This window comes from Malaya genurostris, chromosome 2 (assembly GCF_030247185.1).
Source record: "Malaya genurostris strain Urasoe2022 chromosome 2, Malgen_1.1, whole genome shotgun sequence".
Classification (NCBI taxonomy): domain Eukaryota; kingdom Metazoa; phylum Arthropoda; class Insecta; order Diptera; family Culicidae; genus Malaya; species Malaya genurostris.
The window spans coordinates 52,722,855-52,737,081 of record NC_080571.1 but is presented as its reverse complement, the minus strand read 5'-3'; the positions used below and the strand labels follow the sequence as shown (position 1 = coordinate 52,737,081).

Here is a 14,227-nt window from a genome sequence, read left to right as displayed (position 1 = left end):
CAAAATGATTTCCGAAAGTCGTTACAACGAATTGTGATTTTAAGATATAAGTATAATAAGTATATACCATAAGTTTGTCTTATGTTATAAAGGGGGAATTCTTCAATATTTACTTCTTGTATTCATGAGATAGTCTTAATAAATTCACAAAAACGTTTCAATGAATTGCATACAGAACCATTGCATGGCTAGTGCTACGATTCCACACGGAGAACCCTTCGATCATAAAATTGCGATATCGTAGTTTTTGATTTTTGCGATAGTTGATTTAACTAATTTCTTTTTGATTCAACCAAAATGGTTTTTGAATTGCATATATTCAAGTAGTTGAAAAATATGTTGTTTTGAATGCTGTCAAATGCCGGGGACAGTTGAAAGCAAAACAATAATTGCAATGCTAAATCAACAACTTTTTTAGTTGAAATCTGTACGCGTCACTTCAAAATGTCAATGAAAACAACATCGATGGTTAAAGCGTTTGGTGAAATTGTGTTCATTCGATTTGAGAATTTTATGATAACAAGTGTTTATCTAACAGCGGTGTTGTGATAAAGTTAACCTCGTTTGAGATGAAAAAGAATTGGTGACAAATTAGAAAATGTTAATGAATGATCATCTCGTAATGTTTCAGGTATGCGCAAAAATTTTATGCTTCAAATTCGATCATTATTTACTTCCAGCAGACTGTTTTACTTCCAGCTGTTTGTTACCGATGATGATGTTCATGCATTAGCAATAAAACGCTTTTTGAAATGAATTTAATTTATAAAAGTAACAGGAGCGAAGGGTTTCAAACGCACAGAACGCGCTGCGATTGATTGGCGCGTTTGAATTGCCGTCGCAAAATTCCAATTCCCAGCGGTTGATACACACAAGCTCATATAAATTGACTAAAATTATCAGTGCATAACTTTAGTTCAACCGTTTGAAGGCATCATTTTAGGTAAATTTAATAATTTCGCTAATTTACTCGCCCCTCCGGGCACTTATGCTGATTAAAAACGTTTTTCTACATCAATCATTTCCGATCGAATCAGAAGTATTTTTTTAGAAATTAGATCTTTACTGATCTCAAAACAAACAAACAAATAAAACCGATTTATTTTTCAACTAACAGAATTTTGTTTCAATAACAACACCAGTTATTTCAACTAAAATATATGTTGAAATTGAAAGGTATGTGTCCTCACTAATTGACAGCATTTTTTTTTCAAACAGTTAAATTAGTTGTTTCAACCATCGTTTCTGCTAGTCGAAAAACAAAAATGACAGTTTAGTTAAAACAACAATCGATTAGTTGTACCAATTTTTAACCAATCGAATTCAGAAAATCAACTAATATTCTGGTTGAAATGGGATCGCGGGTGGTTTTGTGCACTGACTCTAAGAATCCTTTAAGGTCGAGACTCGAACACACGACAACCGGCTTGTGAGACCAGTGTCCTATGCCTTGAACCGCCGACCCGGGCTGCTTCTATTCTTGTATTTATTTTGTAATATAGTAACATTATATGGCATTGAGTTGTGTAAAATAATATACATTGCAAAAAATCAGTTTTTTAATTCTTCAAAAAGAGTTTTCTCGAAATATTTTTTCTCAAAGATAGTGTTGATTTGTATAATGTTGCGCATAACTAATATTACTTTTCGTATAGCGGGTCAATAAGGAAATAATAATGTATAGTTAAATCAATTAATTTGCGAAATATTTTTAGAGAAGTATGATATTCACGTGAAAAATCAAAATTTGAATAGCAGGGGAATAACGTTATTGTTTGTGGTCTGACAGAAACGAGCTCATGGTTGTTTTTAGTTGGTTCGAATTTATAATAAAAAGGGGAGAAAACAAATACAAATTTAGTACCTTTTCTTTTCGCTACTCAATAAATCATCGATCAGGGGACGGGTATAGCGTGATGGGTAAGTCGATGCCTTTTACGCAGCCCGCCTGGGTTCGATTCCCAACCCCGCACATAGGGTCAGAAAGTTTTTCTGGCCCGAAGAGGTGAATGACATTAAATTAATGTTAAAGCCTCTATAATAGAAACAAAAAAAAAATGAATCATCACAACTGAATAGGGATGTTCATTTGTCCAATTGCGTACGACACGAATCGCAATTTTTAAAACACTTCTGGAAAAAAAATGACTGTAAAATGACTGAATTTTACAAGAATGATTTATTTACGTACTTCAGCTCTTAAAAATATGTCAGAATGCATTAAATATATACCTACTGTAAAAATGAGTCATTTTTAACGTTCGTGCATGTCGCTCTCAGCAGACGTAAATTTACACGATTTTTTGTAGGTGTGTTGTTATGCTCTACGTAATACAAATCAATTCCATTATCGATGGAATATTTTCTGAAAAGACTCTTTAAGAAAAATTGGAAACTGAAGGAACTTCTCACACTGTGTATTATTTTACACAGCTTAATGCTCTGTAAAATTGCTTTATTGGATAATTACTACAAGCAAAGCAGAAAAAAAATATCTACATTTTTTTTAAAGTTAGAAAACATATTTTCATTTTTTTGCACATTTTATCCAATAACTCCGGAACCGAAAGTCATATCAAAATGTCTCCATTCATCTCGGTTCATTGCTGTTCGTCGCCAGCCTCGGTAGCTGCGAAGGGTCCGCAGGTTGTCCTGAATTTGATCGATCCATCTTGCGCGCCTCTTCTTCTTATACCGGTCGGATCATTATCGAGAATCATTTTAACCGGGTTGTTCTCCGACATTCTAACAACACGCCCGGCCCACCGTAACCGCCCGACCTTGGCCGTTTGGACGAGGGTTGGTCCTCCCAGCAACTGGTGCAGTTCATGGTTCATTCGCCTTCTCCACGTACCGTCTTCCATCCGCACTCCGCCGAAGATGGTTCGCAACACCTTCCGTTCAAAAACACCTAGTGCGCGTTGATCCTGAGCAAGCATTGTCCAGGACTCGTGCCCGTAGAGGATAAGCGGTCTAATCAGCGCTGTTCCCAAAAAAGTTGAGAAAGTCAAAAAATGCTTTTAAGTTAACAAGTCTCGAGAAACTTTCGAAAAGGACCAAAAGTTAATGTTGATCCGCGAGATGGCATTAGCAGTCCAATATAATCTGCTAATGCACTGATGAGCTGAATGCGAAACGTAAAACAATTGATTTCGGCTGAGCGTTATTCAGGAAAAGTAACTATCTCAGTTTTATAATACAAACGAATGTTGTTAACTGTCCGACGTTTCGGCCTTTGGTGTAAGCCTTTTTCAAAGGAATACTTGAACGTTTACTGTGTCACATTTACATAAAGCGTTGAACAAATTATACAGTGCCAAACTTTAGACTTTAGTAAGTTTCACATTGTGTAATTTGATTAACGTTGTTAATTAATTCAATTAACGTATTTGTTAATGTAACACAGTAAATTTTCAAGTTGTTGTTGTAGAAGGTTTACTTCAAACGCCGAAACGTCTGACAATAAACAACAATCGTTCGTAGTATGAGAATGAGATAGTCGCTTTCGCGCAGATATAGTTTTTCAACAATGGTTAATTTGGTAACATTTCGATTTCCCTTAATCGCATCGAAACAACATTAGAGAAAATATACAAGATTTTATACAATGCATGGAATTCTGTTTTTTCTTATTACCATTTCGTTAGTTTTTATATTTGCGATCCGATTGACGTGAAAATTAGACACATGTCATCTAAAGTTTGATACGTTCAAGAAATGAAATTTATTTGACATTATGAATGACATTACTGGATCAGTCCCGGAACTTTTTGAACGATGTGTTAGGAAATTTTAATAGACAGTCACGGGATAAATTATGCAGCTTTTGAATTTGAAAGAATACAAATCTCTTTGCAGCACCTGACGCCTGTCGGAAAATGCTACTTTCTCGTCGGAATCCAGCTAACAATGTTCAATTCTCGCAGGGAAACAGATTACGCAGCGGAGATTTAATATTACTTTTCTGATTCTTTGTTAACAGCGTGACAACGATGTCAACTTCTAGCTAGCGAGCTTTCCATTTGTGCACGCATTAGTCGTCGCTCTTTTCGGGTTGTTTTGGTTGGGCGCTGTGCTCACGATGCTGGTAAACACGTCAACCAACCAGCAGTTCCTCATCGGTTAATCTGGATTCGGAGTTCCACTTCCTTATTAACCACTCCCGCCCATGTGCTTCTACTTTCGCCAAGTTCATGAATAATAATGCGTACAGAAGAAAAATAAATTTACAATTCATCCTGATTTTTCTTTCTCGCCCAAGCACGCTGTCAGTCGAAACAAAAGCTCCGTAAGTTTGACAAAACCATTCCGTGCGTGAGAGGAAAATCCGTGTTCCAGCGTCACCACCACGTTCCCACGCTGTAACCAAGGGTGTTGCCAAGGAATAATCCTCGACTTGACAATTCCTACGCCGTAGGTTTTATTCAGGGCAGGGGAGAAACAAATTGTGTCGGGCACTGAACCTCTCCACCCTCAGAACCTTGACTCGTTTGACGATAACGACATGCAAACGCTTACTTGAAGTTTGAATCCTCCCTGGAATACAAAGCGTCTCCACTGGGGAAACAACGAGCCGATGGGGCCGACTACGATGTTTCGTATCGTACTGATGGTACTCGAGTTTAAATCACTGCCGAGAGGAACTTAACCTACGTCACTGCAATTCGCGGTGTTGGTGGTTTCGTAATGGTGTATAGTTCTGAGAAATGTTTTTGTATTGTGTTTTCGTTTATTACTTATACGGGATGGAACATTTGCCGAAGTCACTTCGTCAAAGTGATTCCACCGTAGGATGTTTCTCCGAAAGAGGTAACTCGTTTCTAATCAATTTTTTACCCGAAAATATTATGAAAGTATATTTCGAGTTTCGAGCTATAAGAGATATCCAATGATACTTTTTATTCATGGTGATCATTCCCAATTTTACGGCAAATTGACTATCGATAGAATGATTTTCAGTACAAGAACCCCTGTTCGCTCTATTTATCAGGTTCACAAATAAGTTTTGAGGGAATCAAACTAGATTTATTTATTCATTTATTATTAAATTTATTCATCTGACAATAAAATTATCTTAATGAATAACAGTATCTGTCAAATCATAAAATCGTAGATCGCTGTACTGCACTACTACTGCACGAATTTGTGGGATGAGTCATCAAATTCAAAAAGATGTTCAATAGCGCCAAATGTTTTCAAACATGATGTTATCGGCTCGTAATACTCGAACTTTGTTCGACGAAATATCGGTTGAAGTAAACTGGTAGAGCGCACATAACGTTGCATCTCTCGAAACGCAAATGTTTACCATTACCCTTACAAATTTGATTGACATTGTTAGCTTTCAATTAAGTCAAAGTTTATAGAACCTTTTTGAGTCATCTTCGGAAAAATTCAGCCAATGAAAAATGTGCTGTTATTCGCTTACGTCACTTATGCCATTATATATTCGAAACCAGAAGTGACAGCCATTTGATCTTCAAATTTGATCATATGAAAGGTACTATTGTGCCATAGGAGTTTCTTCATACCAAAACTGATTTCCGGTTCCGGAATTACTGCGTGATGAGTGAAAAAACTGCAAACTAAAAAGTTTGTCTTCGTAAAGAAAGATGTAAAGATGATCTAATTTAAAAAAATAGTAATTCATTTCTCTAGTTTTCAGGTTTTATAAGTTGAATACCACTCCAAAATGAAATTGACTCACTTTTCTCCGCAACGGTTCAATCGATTTTCTCAATCTTTGAATCAAATGGAAGGACTTGTGGTCCTTTAAAAATTGCTAATTTTGATCTGGATCTGATTTTTGGTTCCGGCATTAAGAGGTTCAGATGAGTGTTTGAAATTTCAAGCCATTGTGTATAGTGCGACGATGTAAAAAAGGAAACAATCTTCTAAATGGGACTCAAAACTTCCAATTTGACGATCATATTAGTTGTCCCCTCCCGAAATCAAAACAGAAACGAACAAAAAAGTTAGACAAATATTGCGGGGATGTTGATCCTGCAGATTACACCGTGAGATATAGGTTTGGAGAGTTACTTGATGTACTAAATTCCACTGCCGATAAAGCACGCAGCGGCTGGCCGTACGAAGCAGAACAGAGGCAAAACCACATAAAATGGATGAAACAGGGGGTAAAATAAATGACAATAATATTAATAAACCTTAAAATAGTAGTTTAGTTTTTGAAGCTATTGAAGCTATTTAGGACCTATCTGAGACAACGATTTTTTGTCCCGATTATAGAGGTTTTTACCTTAAGGTCATTAGCCTCTTCGGGCTAGAAAAACTTTCTGACTCTATGTGCGGGGTTGGGAATCGAACCCAGGCGGGTTGCGTGAAAGGCATTCACTCACCCATCACGCTATATCCGTTCCCAATGTGGAAAAATGTTCCATTTGACGACGCGTTTCACACTATATTATCGTGAGATGGGAAGCGTTACGAAGGTTTTCTTAGTTGCATTAGATAATTTTCATAAATTGAGGGTTACAAATCATATTTAGTGAAAATTGAGAATGTTGAAAACCGTTATAAGGGTTAGATTCTTGTGGTAAACGAGTTGCGATGTCATATACGACACTCTTTTAAAAGTTATAGATGTAACGAACCGATACATGCGTTACTTTTTAGTATGTTATAGACGTTACGGAACGTTACATGCGTTACTTTATTGAAAGTCAAAGGCGCTACGAAGTGTTACATGAATTACTTTTTTGTGAGTTGCAGGTGTTACGAAGCGTTTTATGCGTTACTTTTTCGTGAATCATAGGCGGTACGAAGCGTTACATGCGATACATTTTAGTAAATTATAGGCGCTACGGATCGTTACGAAGCGTTACTTTTTTGAAGTTGTAAACGTTACGAAGCGTTACTTGCGTTATTTTTTTTGTAAGTTATAGGCGTCACGAAGCGTTACATGTGTTACTTTTTTGTGAGTCATAGGCTTTACTACGTGTTACATGCGTTACACTTTAATAAATTATAGGCGTTACGGATCGTTACAAAATGTTACGTTACGAAGCGTTACATTGGATACTTTTTTCTAAGTTATAGGCGTTACGAAGCATTACTTTTTTGGAAGTTATAGGCGTTACGAAGCATTACTTTTTTGGAAGTTATAGGCGTTACGAAGCATTACTTTTTTGGAAGTTATAGGCGTTACGAAGCGTTACATGTGTTATGTTATTGTGAATCATAGGCGTTACGAAGCGTTACATGCGTTACATGCGTTACATTTTAGTAAATTATAGGCGTTACGAAGCGTTACTTTTTTGTAAGTTTAAGGCGTTACGAAGCGGTACGATTTTAAGTTAGAGCTAAGTTAAGTTAAAGAAGCTACAAAGCGTTGCATACGACAATTTTCTTAAATTGAGGGTTACAAATCATATAAGTTATTTTGTGGAAATTAAGAATGTTGAAAACCGTTATAAGGGTTAAATTTTTAATGGTAAACGAGTTAGGATGCGTAATTTTTAAGAAAGTTATAGGCAGTGTTGGTGATTGCCGATAATTTGACAGAATAATTTTCTATATTGTATACAACATTTTCAATCCGGTAGAAAATGCTACAAGAACTCGTGTCTCTCAATGCATGAGCCGTGAGAGAATTTTCCTACATTTCTTCGTTCAGTGTGTCAGTGAGTCTAGTGGGTAGTGGACGTGTTTCACAGCGTCCTCCGACCGAGGGCGTTGGTTTCGGCTGAAGCATCATGAGTGTTTGCTCTGACTGTATGCTTCTCTGTTTTTGAGAGCCCATAGTGTCTCTTTAAAGTGCGGGTGATTTAGTTAACGTGATCAAATTGCGCAAATCGTCGTGGATTTTTTTTTCGCGGATTTCACGGGTCAGAAGATGGCCATTTTTTATAGCAAAGGCACAGGTCTGTGTATTTGTATCCGTAAATCTATACACGTGTTAATACGCATACAGTGAGATGCTCTCATCTGTTCCCTCATAGTGTTTACTGTGTGTACAATGTTGTAGTTGAAACAGATGAGATGTGTTGGCTTACCTACACACGGTGGCTTCCCAGTTGTGATAGTTTTAGAAATCATAAATTATCAGCGGATAAAAGAGTTACGTCTGTAAAAGAAGGCCTTGGTTGCCTTTACCCAGGTATGGAGAGGGGTTTATCTTTTCTCACTCTCGCAATCTATCAGTGATTATACGCATATGTGTAAGCTACTTATAAATAGAAGCAGTAAGGTAACTAAAATCTACTCATATTATTCGAGGGTGTGAGTTTCCAGCTGCACAGTGTTGTGGTCAGTTTTAGTAATCATGAATAAACAGTGGATAAACTAGTTGCATCTGTAAAGTGCGGCCATGGTTGCCCTTATTTTCAGGTACGGAGAGGGGTATTTTCTTTTCGCACTCTCGATTATTCGTGTATCTGCAGGCTACGTGTAGCGCTACACAACCGGCGGGCCAATACGCTCATAGTTGCAATTTTTGTATATAGTTTTAGCCATCACAGATTTTCAGCGGATAAACAAGTTGCATCCGTAAAAGAAGGCCTTGGTTGCCTTTACTCAGGTACGAAGAGGGGTAGTTCTTTTCTCACTCTCGCAATCTATCAGTGATCATACGCATATGTGTAAGCTACTTATAAGTAGAAGTAGTAAGGTAAGTAAAATATACTCATATTACTTCTATTCGATGGTGTGAGTTTTCCAGCTGCACAGTGTTGTGGCATTGTTTCACGAAACAATTTTATAGTACTTTCATATACTATACTTTTCAAACGGTATGAAGTGTGGGTTTTTGTGAACATTACAAACCACTATCTATCTAATTACAGATTTTGATAGTGGTAGTAGCTTTCGCTACAACTTGTGAAGTTTTACGCTGGACTCATTCTTTCTTTCCGCTTTTGAACTCTGACGAATACAGTTCGTTTGCTCGTGAGTTTAATTTTCACTTCTCTTTTTGGTAGGTTTTCGACAAGATGGCTGAAAATTTTATTCCAGAATCCGGATATCAAATGCAGGTTACTGATACTGTGGCATCATCGTCAAACGAGACCCAGTCTGGTGAGATGGATGATGTTAACGTAGGTTCTGCTGCTGAAAATCCGGTTACTGAAGTTTAGCCATCGTCAAACGAAACGGACGCCATTGCTGTAATGCGTGACGCGCCGGAAAGTTTGAAAAAAATTTCAAAGAAGAGGCAAAATCAACAGAGAACTGATTTTGCCAGCACTTCTAAGAAGGCGTCCGAGCGCTTGATTGAAAATCGTCTTCAAGTTCGTATAGTGGACGGTATGTTCACCCCGGACTTGAGAGACGATCTGCTTGGAGACCTCAACGGTCTTTTGTATTCAACGTCACTCTCTTCATTCATTCCTAGCTTCAATGGATGTGGGTTGCGATACGGAGCAGTCTGGTTCTCCCCGGATAATGAGGACAGCCGTGCCTGACTCATACAGCGGTTGGAGATGATAAACCAGAAGGCGCTGGTAAATAGGATGATTATAGAACCATACAGCCTTCATCAGAATAGGATATCCTTCAGTGTTCCTTGGAATAACAAGGAATGCTTGAGGGGTCCGAATGTTCTTGAAAGGTTAGCTTTCCATAATTCAGTGATCCCTGTGCTTCGATGGAGAATCTTGAGGATCGGCTCCAGTGTTGCAGGTAGTCAATTGATTATCTGCAGCATTGATGACGAGTCCTTCGGTCTTCTCAAATCACAGGGCTTTCGGATGAACTATGGATTCCATAAGGTCACTGTTCATGTAATAAAACAGAAGTTACCTCCCAAAAAACAATAATTCTTATCTCTTGGGGATTGGAAATTTTTGTTTTGTGCTTTAGGCACGTACAAAGCATTCAGCGTTTCTTTTGAAATGCAGAGTGTACCAGTCAGTAAAATCTCTAAATCCTAGTTTTTATTAAAGGTGCGCACATGCAAACGTTTTAGCATCCTTTCGGGGATGCAAAACGAATTGCTTCTATATGTTTTTGTGCTGTTTTTCCCACCTCACCCACTTCGCAATTCCCATCCATGTTCCTTTTATCCTTCCCTTCCCATCAGGAAAATGATGAGAAGTCACGGCAAGGCACAAATCTCCAACCAACTAGGGGAACGTGCCACTTGAGCCATTTGGTTTTGATTCCTGATTCCTGATAGTGGAGGCAGAATTAAATTCTGAACCTCTACGAGGTCCCGAACAGTCTGCTGTAAAACCTATTTAGGTTTGTTACTATGTGCGTTCTTTCTGATGAATGATGCACAGTTTATGAATCCACCGACCCCCGAGAGGATTTAGAGATTTTACAAAAGCGACACCATTCTGCACTCCCGAGAGAATGCAGAACGATTCGCAGTATGTACGAGCAGAAGTAAATTCCTATCCTTTAATTGTAGCTCCGCATACACAGACTCAACCATGTATAGAGAACCAAAAACCCGGATACGAAGCTGCGTCAATGCGGGACAGTTACATATCAGATGATATGAAATACCGTAATCGCATTGACACAAATCACACGAATAATACTGAGCACGTTGAATAGTAGCCATGTGATAATTGAGTTTGCAATGTCCAGTCAGAGCCCTGACCAGAATACTGCAATGATGCTTGGAAAAATGCATTAGACACTTTGACATTTTCAGATTTAAATTTGGTAGAAATGCTTTTGTCTGAGCGCAAGTTTGCAAGCTGAGCCAGTAGTTAGCATGTTACGAAGTACTACAACCTGCTAAGTTTTTATGAATCATTGCCGTTACGAAGTGTTACATGCGTTACTTTTTTGTATGGATCATGCGTTACATGTGTTACTATATTTTGAGTTTTGAGCATTACACAGCGTTACATGCGTTACTTTTTTGTAATGGTTATGCGTTACATGCGTTTTTTTTATATTTGGGTGTTACGAAGCGTTATGCGCGTTAGTTTTTTGTGAGCTATAGACGTTACAAAGCGTTACATGCCTTACTTTTATATGAGTCAGAGACTTTACGAAGCGTTACAAACGTTACTCGTTTGAAAGTTAAAAGCTTCACGATGCGGTACATGCGTTACTTTGTAGTAAGTTTTAGGCGTTACCAAGCGTTACTTTTTGTAAGATACAGGCGTTACAAAACATGACATGTGCTAGTCTGTATAAGTTTTTGGCGTTACGAAGCTTTGGATTATGTGTTTTATGTGAGTTACTTTTTTGTGAACTACAGGCATTACGAAGTCTTACATGGGTTACTTTTTTGTAAGTTACAGGCGTAATAACATTCGTTATTTTAAATTAGTTTAAGGCGTTACGAAGCATAATATACGATACTCTTCACAGATAAAAATATTCTGTGAATTTACATTTATTTTCATGCACATATTTGGAGCAGGAAATTGAATGGAAAGTTACATTACAGAACTAAGCGGTTTGTAAAAATACATTCATATTCAATGAAAAACTAAATGAATCCTAATGTAATTTTACATCAATCATGGTTTTAAATCAGATTTACGTTTCATCTGATGACTATTTCATAGTACTATCGGTTTACATGTCGTGTAAGTTTCATCTTTTCTTTCGGTGTTTTGTAAGTTATAGACGTTAAAAATCGTTAGATAAGTATTTTTTTGTAAGTTGTAGTTGTTACTAGTGTTACGAGGTGTTATCATACATTTGTTACTTTTTTTTAAGGTTTACGTGTTACTAAGCGGTATATGTTGTTATAGATTTTAGAAAGAGTTACAAGAGTTTTGGCATCCCAATTTTAACATATTATTAATATTATCGTTTGTTTTATTTCTCCCCGGTTTTAGCAATAATTGATTCTTTGCTATGGGAGTTTCGCTATAATTACGAAATTATTCAAGATGATCCTACAACGACATGAACTACACCGATCAAAATTAGCACGATGACATATCTTATCGAAAACGAAAAATTGTATCTAATTTTGAAGGAAAATGAGCATGAATATTATTCAAGTGAATTGATTGTTCTATTCTATCGATGAAGGAATCATCTGTTCTTTTCTTGATATGAGAGTATTCAGTAAAGGCTGTCTCAGAAAGTATGGACGCACTTTGATTTCGCTGTAAATAATTCACAAGTATTAGATATTCACATTTTATTCGATATACTGACAATATTATACTACAACAACAGAATATTATTCTCAACATGTGCTACTTAGCCATTGTAGACTAGCTGGCGCACCTTCTTGCGAACATTACTCATTAAATTCCGTACAGACTTCTTGGCGACAAGTTTTGACATTTTTTCCAATCTTTTTCGAACTGTTAAATGGTTTCGGCTGCCGAGACATGTTTCCTAAGATGTGCCTTCGTTAATGCCCAAAATTCCTCAATTGGTCGAAGTTGTGGCAATTTGGTAGATTCATGTCTTTGGGGACGAAAGTGACATTTTTGGTAGTATACCATTCTACCGTTGGTTTCGAGTAGTGGCAAGGAGCAAGGTCTGGCCATAAGACAACAGGATCCTTGTGACTTCGAATCATGGGTAGAAGTCGTTTTTGTAAACATTCCTTGATGTATATTTCACTGTTCATTGAAGCAGTGGTGATGAAGGGTTTCGAAATCTTACCGCAGCTACAAATTGCTTGCCAGACCATAGCTTTCTTACCAATTTTTTTGACTTCAATCGATGTGTCGGACTGGTTTAACACTTGCTCTTCTCGCACCATATAATATTGTGGTCCCGGCAAGGATTTGTAATCGAGTTTCACGTAGGTTTCGTCGTCCATGATTATGCAGTTCAAATTTCCAGCAAGAATTGTATTGTACAGCTTTCGAACCCTCGGCCTGATCGATGTTTCTTGTTTCGGACTATGTTTTGGTTATTTCTGCTTCGTATAGGTTCGAAGATTCAAACGTTCTTTAGCACGAAGAACATTTGACTTCGAAGTGCCCACTTTTTTACCACATCCCGAACTGAAACCTTCTTCTTTTGCTCGAACATCTTCAGTATACGATTATCTAACTGAGGTTTAGTAGGACCTTTTTTTTCGACCCGTTTTCGGTTTATCCTCAAAGGTGTTATCCTCACCGAACTTCCTGATTGCATTTCGCACGGCTTTTTCACTTACTCCTTCCATTTTTGAAAGTCCACGCATTTCGAAACAAACTAATGAAAACGAATAAACAACTGCACAAGTGGTTAGAGAAGAGTGTAAACAACAGGGCGCAGCCATAAAAATTGACAGATTGTGAACCATTGCGAAATGGCAGCGATTTTTGGTTGCCTCCATACTTTCTGGGACAGTCTTTAAATTGAAATGTTATTTCACAAGATTCAATGGCTTCAATGTCAATTTTCAATAAGGGGCTCCCGAAATCAGAAACATAAACGAAACAAAGTTTGAGAAATATGTTGAAATGTGTATATATGTATGTGATTGAGAGATGTTGTTGATCCTGTAGATTACACCGTGCGATAGAGGTTTTGAGAGTCACCTGGTGTTCAAAGCTCCACTAAAATAAAGCACAGCAGAACAGGGTCGAAACCACATAAAATGGAAGATGAAACCGGAGTAAAAGAAATGACAATAATAATAATAATACATAAAATTGTACTAGACGACCGGAAAGAGAAAGTGTGCGAGCAAGATTCTGCAGATAAAAAAAATATCCCACTGCTGGATCCCGCACATACTTATTTAGGGCTAGAAAGACGAATGCAAGCACACTTCGAGTACATGTTTGGCTGAATCCGTTATTGTACGCCAGAGAACAGCATGATTACCCGACAATGAACTGCAATTTAATGTTCCAATCACATGCCCATTCACTTTGTTCTTTTGAATTGGCTTCCTCGAACTATGACCTATTCCCGAACCTTAAGTCATGTCTGAGAAATCGATGTGAGTTTTCAAACAGTGTTTCCGGAACCTCCGGAACCAAAAACTCGTTGTCGATTTATCCAAAATGAGTTCCAAATTAGCCTTCAACAAAATTGGAAGCTTTTGTCAACCAGTTTTCAATAATCTGATTTTTTCCGCATGGTTACTTTGTTGAAATTTCTTTACATTTTTTTGTGATTTCTTTTCACATATCGCCACTTCGGAACCGGTAGACAGATTTAAATACGATGCCGATTATTTTTTTTGTGGAAAAACACTTTCATTTGAAACTAAGATTGTGAAAGTCGGTTCAGCAATCTCCGAGTAAAGCTAGAACGTAAATGATTTTTTTTTAAATCATAACTATTACCTCTGTAGGCGGTCATCTGAACCAAATATATTAATTCATTGTGTTGT

The 14,227-nt window shown here is 37.4% G+C and overlaps 1 protein-coding gene across 5 annotated transcripts in view; it reads left to right on the top strand.

Moving 5' to 3' along the window:
- LOC131427355 (dipeptidase 1) overlaps positions 1-14,227 on the top strand; it is a 715,435-nt gene that overhangs the window by 110,995 nt on the left and 590,213 nt on the right. The gene's annotated exons all lie outside the window — the stretch shown is intronic.